At 43.0% G+C, this 10,972-nt stretch overlaps 1 long non-coding RNA gene across 1 annotated transcript; it reads right to left on the minus strand.

The window, feature by feature from the left end:
* Positions 1-767: 767 nt before the first annotated feature.
* LOC141279644 (uncharacterized) lies at positions 768-10,713 on the minus strand. The gene is made up of 3 exons (XR_012334227.1): positions 10,667-10,713; positions 9,771-9,836; positions 768-784 (listed from the first exon to the last, which is right to left on the minus strand). It is a non-coding gene; the product is annotated as an uncharacterized lncRNA (long non-coding RNA).
* Positions 10,714-10,972: the final 259 nt, after the last annotated feature.

Consider the following 10,972-nt stretch of genomic DNA (forward strand, 5'->3'; position numbering starts at 1 on the left):
TGCCTTTACTGACTCACTAGTCCACTCTCTAACTTGTATTTCCTTGGATTACCTCCCAAATAAACTACTTGTACTTGAATTCTTGTCTCAGGGCCTATTTCTGAGGGTACCCCAAACTCAGCCAGTATGAGTCACAATTGTTTCGGATAGAAATGGCAGGCATCCAATTTAACTCAGTCTAGCCCAGATTAAAATTAAGAAAGTCGGTTCACTGACTATATAATGCAATGTCAGAAGGTGACAAATCCTATTCAAGGATGATGGTTAGATCTGCTGAACTCATTGACTTGTTCTCTCTCTTTCTCAGCAGTGTTTTCCTTTATGTATGAGCTTATCTTCAGATAGAAAAGATGGTGGCTGTGAGGCTCCTCCCAGCCCACACTGCCCCTATAGCATGCAGTGCCTGAGAACGTAGACCTTTTGTCCACACCAGTATCAATTCCAGAGAAGGTGTCCTATTAACAGTATTGGGACACATGCTAACCTCCAGAATGGTCACTATGTCCAGCAGTTGAAGTATGCTGGGTGGTCACCCCAGGAAAGGGACAGCTCCAGTGGGACCACCTGGGATGAGGTGAAGTGGGTTTGGCTTCAAAAGGATGTGAGCAGTGACAAGAATCCCACAAATGAGAAAATGCTTTCTGGGGTTGCAGTGTTCGTTCTTGACGGTACCGTACATTTTTGAACCTTTTTACCCCAACAGAAGTACTTGGAACTAACAATATGACAATAGAACCAGTGAATCCTTTTCCAAGTTCAGAACAGATGGCTTAGGCGTCACCTTCTGTAATGGAGGAAAAGGAAAATATATGCATTAAACAGTAAAAATAATAATTATTTGTCAAGCACACATAAGACATGTTCTGAATTCCATGCTAAGTATTTTACACACATGATTTTATATAAATCCCAGAGACAAACCCTGTGACTAGTCATACAGATGACTAGGATTTTTATTTTATAAATGAGGAAACTGAATGAGTTTCTCAAAGTTTTTCAGCTCATAAGTGGCAGAGACATTTGCATCAAGGCTGGTGTGGTTTGAAGCCTGTGCTGCGGCCACCATGCGGCAGCGCCTGCCTGAAACTGATGCTTTGTGAACATCACCTTGGTTGGATCTATGTATACTAATGCTCATCTGCTGTTATGTTCCTTTGCAGTGTTCAGACGCAATAAAACAAACAAACAAACGAAAAAATCAAAACACTGATTGAATTCAAGTGTGGATTAACTCCTTCTTTCTTTCAAATCTCACACTTGAGGTTGGAGACTCTTTGGTCCAACACCAAAGTTTCCTTCTGAGCCAAGAACTTGCAGACCTTACACCTAGAACCACCTGGCCTAGACAAGCCTTTTAATTTAACAATAGTATAATTGGAGTTGCCCAGGTCACTACATCGATTGTCCTTTTGCAGTGAGCCTACAAAGTCTCTTGATTGAGTAGGCATTAGGTTGGATCAGATTTGATGAGGATTAATTTATGAAGTTTATTTTTTTTAATTAAAAACATTTTTAAAATTTATTTTATTTTTTATTATTTTTTTCTTTATTCTTTTTATTGTGGTAAAATATACATAACATAAAATTAACTCTCTTAATCACTTTAAATATACAGTTCAGTGGTATGAATACATTCATAACATTGTGCAACCATCACCACTATTCATATCCATAGTCCTTTTCATCTTGCAAAACTGAAACTCTATACCCATTAAATGATAACTCCCCATTTCTCTCTGCCCCCAGTCCCTGGCGACCACCATTCTACTTTCTATCTCCAATTTTGACTACTCTAAGTACCTCATATAAGTGGAATCATACCGTATTTGTCTTTTTGTGACTGACTTATTTCACTTAGTGTAATATCCTCAAGGTTCATCTATGTTGTATGTAGCCTATGTCAGAATTCCCTTCCTTTTTAAGACTGAATAATATTCTCTTGTATGTATATATCACATTTTGCTTATCTATTCATTCATTGATAGACACTTGGGTTGCTTCCCATTTTAGCTATTGTGAATAATGCTGCTATAAACATGGGTATGCAAACATCTCTTTAAGATTCTGCTTTCAATTCTTTTGGGTACATACCTGGAATTGCTGGATCAAATGGTAATTCTATTTTGAATTTTTTGAAGAATCACCATACTGTTTTTCGTAGTAGCTGTACCATTTTACACTCCCATAATTTGCGGAGTTTCTTAATCAGCTCTCTAGGACAATCTCTCTTACTGGGGCTGTAGGCTGCAGCTCTAAGTATTTTGTGCTTGATAAAAAACAGAACTGTATTTGTATTCCTTTTAGACATTTTGCAATTTTGTTGTTGTTTAAAGATGTAGGAGGTAACTGGGGTACGAGTCTAATTATCTCTGTGATCAGTTGATGAGTGAATTACCCATACATTTGAAAGTGCTAAATTCTCTCATTGGTTTGGCCAATATTTATTCATTTACTCTTGTATATCAGGGTCTGTGCTAGGTGCTGGGGACACAGCAGTGACCCAGACATAAACAAACTGCCCCACAAATAAATATATAACTACAAATTGTGATAAGGATTCTGAAAGAGTTCAAAAGGCAGATTACATCAGTCAGTTTCCAGTGTATGAACCAGAAAAAAAATCTAGATATTTTAAACTGGATGTAAGTTAATACAAGGAACTGGGTGTTTGGAGAAATCAGTGGAGGGGATGAAGGAGCAGCTTAATTTTGGGTTTCAGGAGTGTCTCCCAGAACACTGTAGAGCTGTCTCACCAGGGCTGCCACCACAGTGGAACTTAACCAGAGTCAAGAACTCACTGCCACCCACATAGGTGTCTTATCAAAGCTGCCCCTGAACACCTGGGGAGCTGCTGAGTGGATACCCAGGGCCATGATCCATAATTTAGGAAGCAGATCAAGAGGCACCATGACCACTAACGTCACTATACCCTCTCCCTCTTCACTGTCAGGAATCTGAAAACTGATACAGTACGGAAAAAACTCATGTTCTCATGATGGCGCCAGTAGCAATTGCTGGGTAGAACCAGGCCAGCATCCAGAACCTTAGCTGCAAGGGAGTCAGCAATGCAGTTAGCACATCCGTCCTCTCCAAGCATGGACAGGGAGTGGGTCCATCTAAAGGACCCAGTGCAGGATATGGATTTAGTTTGGGAAGTAGGGAAGGCTGCTTCAAGAAAGCAACATTTCAGCTGAAACATGAAAAATGAGCAGGATTTGGAACACAGTCAAGGAGTGAGAGGTGGTCCATGTAAAAGGAACAGTGAGAGAGAAGGTCTTGTGCTAAGAGGGTGCCTGGTGTGCCTGGGGAGCTGGACAGCAGCTGGTGGAGCAGGATGGGTTAGAGGGAGAACAACAGGTTGGAGGGCAGGGAAGGCCTGCTCACCTAGGGCCTTCTGGATCGCTTCTAAGATTACTACGATGGAACTCTAACTGCAGTGGAAAGTCATTGAGCTATTTAAACAGGATAGAATTGATCTGCTTTATATTTATGAAGGTTATTCTTGCTGATGTGTAACAGTGGTTTAGAGGCAGCAGGAGGAGAAATGGGGCTAGTAAGCTTAGTGAGGAGTTGTCGTTCAGATGAGGGTGATGTCAGTGCAGGTGATACAGAGAATGGAGGAACAGGAACTGCATTTTGGAGGCAGAGGGCTTGAGGCTGGGCTAGTGGAAGCAGAGGTAAGGGTGAGGGAGGAAAGAATCTAGGCGAGACTCCTGTCTCATCCGAACGGCTGGAGGGGATGCTCACACTACTTAGTGCAACGGGGAAGGCAGGTAGAGCAGGTTTGCCTCTACGACCTCAGCTCTGAGGTCACATAGTGTCACTGCTACCACAGTCACAGGTGCTCCCAGATTCCGGGTGAGGAAACAAAGGCCTCGCATCTCAATAGAAGGGGTTTTAAAGCATCGCTGCAAGAAGATCATGGGAGAAGGGAAATATTGTTATGGACATTTTAGAAAGTATAGTTTGCTACACTATCCAAAAAATAGGGTGATCTTTCCATTTATTCAAGTCTTCTGTTGTGTCTCTCTGTAGATTTTTAGATTTTTTTACTCCTAGAAATCGGGCACTTTTAGAGTAGATTACTCTGCTTTGTTGTCTTATTTGATGAGACTGTAATTGGAATAATTTCTTCAATTGTATTTCCTAACTAGTTATGGTTTACACAGAAAAGCTATGGTACTTGTGTGTTAATTTTGTAGCTGTTCACATCAGCGAATGTCTTGGCGAAGAATTAGTTTAAGACATTGCTCAATTACCGGGTCATTATTTATTTCTCACTTTTTTTTTTTTTTTTTTTTTTTTTTGCGGTGCGCAGGCCTCTCACTGTTGTGGCCTCTCCCATTGCAGAGCACAGGCTCCGGACGCACAGGCTCAGCGGCCATGGCTCACGGGCCCAGCAGCTCGGCGGCATGTGGGATCTTCCCAGACTGGGGCACGAACCCGTGTCCCCTGCCTCGGCAGGCGGACTCTCAACCACAGCGCCACCAGGGAAGCCCTGTTTCTCACTTTTGATTGTCATGTGACACGGTTTCCACAGTCTAGTCAAGCCCAAAAGAAGATAGAAATGGGTCATTCTTTCATTGTATCATTCACCAAAAGAATCTGTGATTCAAATTTGTAAATCCACCTTGTAGAGATATGTTCCTTGTCATGACAGAAGTAATTCTCCTTACAGATTTTCCTTTGTGCTTTTGGCCCTTGAGGTCTCCATTTTACAAAATGGAGGGGAGAGTTTGAAGCTGTCTGATTTATTTTAATACTGTCATAAGGAAGGCTGGACTGTAGAGCTGGGGGTGTTCCAGCATCAAAATATATTACCTTTTGTTACTAAAATAAAATATTGTTATTATATTATTACTAGTATTTATCTTTATTAGAGATGATTTTTATTTATTCTTCTTTATCTTTGCTTTTTATTTGCTTTTTTTGCTTTATTTGCTTCTTTATTTTTCAATTTCCCATATAATGCTCGCATAATAGAAAAGTGAAAAACTCATGCAAATTCCTTACAAAACATTTTGAAAACACAGGCAAGTAAAAGGAAAAAGTATAAAGTGACTTGAAATCTTGCTACCTAGAGATAAGCACTCAATATTTTGGGATCCAAATTTATAGAATTTCTTAAGTAAAAACGGGATTGTACTCTACATATCTTATTTACCCTGTTCTTGTAAATAACGAATCCCATACGAATAAATGTTCTTCAGACATAACATTTCAAAAACTGCATATTCCGAGGCTTTTCATGAATATTACTTAGAGAAGTTGACTGCATCCACACTTTGGCCAGAGGTGTAAACAATCCCCTCCCTACTCCAGCTTTCCCAGCATTGGTGACTAAAAGAGTTGGAAAATCTTATTACTGTTTTAATTGGCAGCTCCCTAATTATTAATAAGATTGATCATTTTCCCAAAAGATTCAATGGACAATTGCCTTTGCCAGAATTGCTTGAAAATTCTATCACAGTAAAACAATGGGAGAGACATCTGTATGGGTGAATTTGTAAATATTTAATATTCAAGTTGTCATATCTCTAGGTTCAGTCCCTTTAACATGCATACACTCACTAAATCCCTATTTTTAATCATTGACAGATATCTATTGATGGTCTACTATGTGACAAGCCCTGTTCTGGGTACTGGTGACAGAACAGTGAGTGGAAGTGGCAAAGCCCCTGGTGCAGACACTATGAGGAGAAACAAACAAGCAACAATGTGTGATAACACCAGGGCAGAACATGGAATATGGTTTGGGGGCTGCAGAGTGGAGGGGGGTGCTGGGTATTACAGGGGGCTCAAGGGAGACCTCTGGATGAGATGATATTTGGGTAGAGACTTAGATGAAGCAGTGAGTGCGTGAGCCATGCAGGCATCTGGGGAAGAGTGTTCCAGGCAGAGAGACCAGAAAGTGCAGATTTCCTGGGCAGGAATGTCCTGTTTTGATGGAGGAGCGGTCGGGGCAGAATGAGGGGTTGGGGCAGTGGTCCAAAGTGAGATCAGAGAGTTGGAGGGGCAAGGTCATGTGAAGGTTTGTAGGTCCTGGCCAGGAAGGACTCAGATTTATTCAGAAGGAGCTCAGAAAGGAGGTGGAGAGATTAGTATGACGCTACTGCCATGGTTTGGCTGAGCGGCCAATGGTGCACAGGGATATCAGCCATCTCTCCCAGCAGGCCTGCCCTGCTCTGCCATCCTCAGGATGGCCCAATCTCTCTCCTCTAAGGCCAGACCAGGGACAGAGGGAGTGGGTGTCTTATGAGGTTTGCTGGGTGCTAAAGGGTCTGTGTGACAGGCAATCACAATACCTAAGAGTGACAAGGCAGGATGGGTGGGTGTCACCTTCAGAAGCTGGTTTGACAAGCCTGGGTCTCACACTTTCGGGGTTGACAGGAACATGCTGGTGACTTAGAGAAAAAGCAGGTGGAGGCACCAGAACTTCAACAAAATGCCCAAAAAAGAAGTGACAGACACGGATGCGTCGTGGGTACCAAATCACTCCATACTTAATCTCTGTATGAGGTACTGAGCATCTATAAATGACAGCAAGAGGCAGCCTGGCAGGCTGCTGTGGGTTTCACTTGCCAGTTAGGGACTAGCTGGAGGTTTTTCTCATGTCTGAAATGCCACTTCTGAACACAAAAACTAAGCAAAGTGGGTTCAAAGTTCCAAGTCCAGCCCTCTACTCACAAACCAGGTCAATGAGCTGTCAAGCAGGAAAGGACTTGGAAGGACCAGGACCAAGGACCCTACGGGTAGCATTGATCATCTCCAGGGCCTGACCCAGAGACCTCATGTGGAGAGTATCACACAGAAACTTCACAGGGAGAACCAGGGCACACGAGGGGCTAGATTCCTTGTGGTGATGTGGTGGTCATTGTCCTAAGCTCTAACTTAGGGGAACAATCAGTACCAGAGCTCCCTTCACTATCCAGGCCTCTTCAAGGATGACAGAAAGCCCACCTTTTCCAGGAAGCCCTCCTGCCCATCTCAGCTCACACTCATCTCTCTTCTCTGGCTTTTGTGGACCTCTGGATGGCAACACTTGTTTAGCACTTAATTGTTCTAGAAGGTAAAATTCATGAGGCTGATGACTGTTCTGCTTATTTCTATACCCCCAGTGTAGGAACCATGGTGGTATCTCAATGAACAGTTATTAAAAGGATACATTTTCTATTTTTATAATTAAAAAAAATTGAAATATAGTTGATTTACAATGTTGTATTAATTTCTGCTATACTGCAAAGTTATTCAATTATACATATATATACATATATATGTATATATATATGCATTCTTTTTTACAATATTCTTTTCCATTATGGTTTATCACAGGATATTAAATATAGTTCCCTGTGCTATGCAGTAAGAGCTTGTTGTTTATCCATTCTATATAAAAAACTAACATCTGCTAACTCCAACCTCCCGCTCCATCCCTCCCCCAACCCCCTCCCACCAGTCTGTTCTCTATGTGAAATGTATGAATTTTAAATTCTTTTAAGGGTGTATAGATATTCTTATAAACTTAGGATGAGATCAGATCTTGTTTGTTGTCATCCCTGTCCTTTTTCTTCTTTCTCTGCCATATTATCAAGCAGACACCATCAGTGGCCCATCCATATGACCTCGGCCCACTCCAAAATCAGCTACAGAGTTCCCGTGCTTCTTTTGGCTCTGCCATAGGTGAGGGCTTGGTCCTCGTGTCCTGGACATTCTCTAAAGAGTCAAATCTGCCAGGATGACCCTCCGTCAATAAAAGATGGGAATTGGTAGATAGCTTCCAGATTCCTTGTTTCTTGGTGGAATAATTCTGTGTGCAGCCCACAGTCTCTCAGAAGCCCCCAGAGGACTGAGCCCAGCTGCTGGCAGTGGTTGCCCACATATAGTGCACCCTCACGGCTTTCTTACCTCCCCTTTCCCAGGTCATCACTGTCTTACTCTATTTCCTGGTACCACCTCCTAAATCCTAAATAAATTACTGATACCCAAATCCTCACACCAAGGGCTGCTTTGGGGGAACCCAAACTAAGACACTTACCTACGGTGCTTAGAAAAGCTGTGCATATGGGATTCCTGTGAAGATGGAGTGAAGTGATGCAAGTAAGGTGCTCAGCAGGGCTTGGTCTATGGTAAATGTCTGGCCCCATCAGCCACTATCGCTGTTGTAGTCCATGTTGACGGTGCCCAAACAATATTTGTGCATTCTTCATCTTTGAGGTGGGATTTTGAGGAGGAATTGAGGCAAAGACCAAAGGGCACCCAGAACAACAGTAATGGTGGAAATCAACGAGGAGGAACAGAGTCAAAGATCAAAGACAAAGCCATGAGAAGCAGCGCATACTAGGTGTTCGCCTGTGTGATACCAATCGCAGAAGAAGTAATACATCACCCTGGGCCAGTGGGGAGAGCTTCCCGTATTTTCAAAGCAGTGATGTAGTCCTTCAGCCAGCTGGAGTATAAGGATATTTACAAGCTGATGGCAAGGGTCTATTAAGACAAACCTGGCAGGAATGGTCAGAAATTTGGCTTCCTTTGAAGGGACAGGCAGATTCTGTACGTCTAGTTGCGGAGGAGCAGTTGGTCTAGTTTCTGAAGCCTGTGGATAGAGAAGTGGAAAGCAAAGGCATGGGCAGAGCTAGAATCCTGAGGATTCGAGAATCAGCAAAGGTTAAAGTCTGTACTTGGGTCAACAGATACATGCTACTATATATAAAATAGGTAGCCAACAAGGACCTACTGTATAGCACAGGGAACTCTACTCAGTAATCTGTAATAACCTATATGGGAAAGGAATCTGAAAAAGAATGGATATATGTATATGTATAACTGAACCACTTTGCTGTGCACCTGAAACTAACACAACATTGTAAATCAACTATACTACAATATAAAGTAAAAATTAATTAAAAAAATGTCTGTACCTGCAGAAGAAGTGTTTAAATCTTTGCACTTTGTTGACTGTCTCTGAAAGAGATCAGATCCCACACGGGACCTTGGCAGTGATTGTGAGCAGTGGCAGACCACTGGTATGCCACCATCATACCAACAAGTGTAATTGGTTCTATAGTGACTTTTCAGTACTAGGGTTTGTGCCTGACAACGTTTGATTCTGTAGAATGGAGGTCCCTTTGGAGTCCCAGTGCCTCTGTGCACAGTCAATAAACATATGTAGCAGGTGGGGAAGTAAAACAAAGCCAGTGACATCAAGGTAGGAGGGGAGAGGGAAGAAGAAAGCAGTGAGTCCTCAGCAGATGCCCTACCCGGGTTGGCTGAGTGGGGTCGGGGCCCCGGGGTGGCTGCCTTCTCTCAGTCCTGCCGGCTGGGACCAAAACAGACAAGATGTTCTCACTGATGTGGTTTCTTGCCAAACCACTGCTGTAGTTTACAGCTTACCCCAACATGGGGCAGGCTGTCTTCTCACCTGCTTTTTATGAACGGTGTGATTGCATCATTGTAAGGAAGACATAAAGTAGGCTGGGAAAGGGGAATGCAGATGTTCCACCAGTATGGACAAACTGGTCAGGTCATAAAGCACCCAGAGACCGGGTACAGGTGCTTGGGAGAAGCTGGAAAACCAAGCCATCTGAGACTTTTGGAGTTGCTCTGAACCCTGGGAGATATCTTTTGTCATATTGTGATTTAGGAAAAGAAATACATATATTTGGTTTTTGTCCCCTTTTCTGGCACAGAGCTACTAAAACCCTTGGAATTTCCTAAATAAGAGTGACAAAGGTGTCTTTTGTTATGTTAATGAAGTGACTTTTGGACCTTACCTGGGGGTGGGGCTGGAACCAACCGTGTGATTGGAGAGTTCAGTTTCCCCCTCCTCCTACAAGCCGCTGTGGAGGGAAAAGGCTGGAGATTGAGTTCAATCACAAATGGCCAAAGATTTAATCAATTGCACCTCTGTGATGAGGCCTCCATAAAACCCCAGAGCTCTGGTTGGTGAACACGTGGAGGTTTGGGGGAGGGCGCAGGAGCTCCACGCCCTTTCCCTAAACGAGGCCCTTAGGCCCTTGGCCTCTCTTCCATCCAGCTGTTCCTAAGTTGTATCCTTCTCTAATAAACCAGTGATCTAGTAAGTATACAGTGTTTCTCTGAGTTCTGTGAGCTGCTCTAGCAAACTAATTGAATCCAAGGAGGTGGTTGTTGGAACCCCTGATCTATAGCCAGTGGGTCAGAAGAACAGGTGACAACCCCTTACCCTGTGGGATCTGATGCCACCTCTGAGTAGCCGTTGTGAAGACTGGGATGAAGTATAGGACATCCCACTGGGGTCAGAGAGAAACTGCGCCGGCAGCACACACACTGGAAATTGACACCTACCTTCACCTTGGTCCCTGGGATTCCAAGTGTGCCTTAGGGGCGATTGGGGCTCATAAAGCTAGTCCCCTTTTATCTGTGAGATACTGTGGTGACCATGCAGATACCTAAGGTGTCAATAAAGTTACAGCGAGTTATTAGTTATACTTTGATCCTGGGCATGACTAATTTCCTTATGAAATTTAACCAAAAGCCTGAATCTCCTGATCGCTGTTCCGTGTGATCCAGTGGCAGAGGGAAAAGAATGGTTCTCAGGACTGTCTTGACTCTTATGAGAGCTCATGGGTAAAAACAGAAACTGAAAAGTGATGTCTGGCTTGTGTTTGACCAATAGCAGGTCACTCACCATCTCTGGGCTTCAGTACCTTCCTCTGTGGAAGAGACCCTTTGATTTCAGGATTTCTGGGTCTCCTCCCAGTCTGTTCCCTGGGGCTTCCATAGTGGGGATGGTGTGGGAGGCCCAGCTGCTGTCGCTGCTTCCACTACCTGCAGGAGGAAGTTTTGAACACTTTTTTCTTATCTCTTTCTCAGTGATTCCAATTTTAGTGCCTGTGGTAAGTGAGAAATTCAATTATTTGTCAAATATGTTTTTTATTAAATGATCCTTTTGCTGTGCAGTCATTTTAATTCCCTTTTAAAATTTTCATTCAAC

The sequence above is a fragment of the Tursiops truncatus genome, chromosome 10, assembly GCF_011762595.2.
Source record: "Tursiops truncatus isolate mTurTru1 chromosome 10, mTurTru1.mat.Y, whole genome shotgun sequence".
Lineage (NCBI taxonomy): Eukaryota > Metazoa > Chordata > Mammalia > Artiodactyla > Delphinidae > Tursiops > Tursiops truncatus.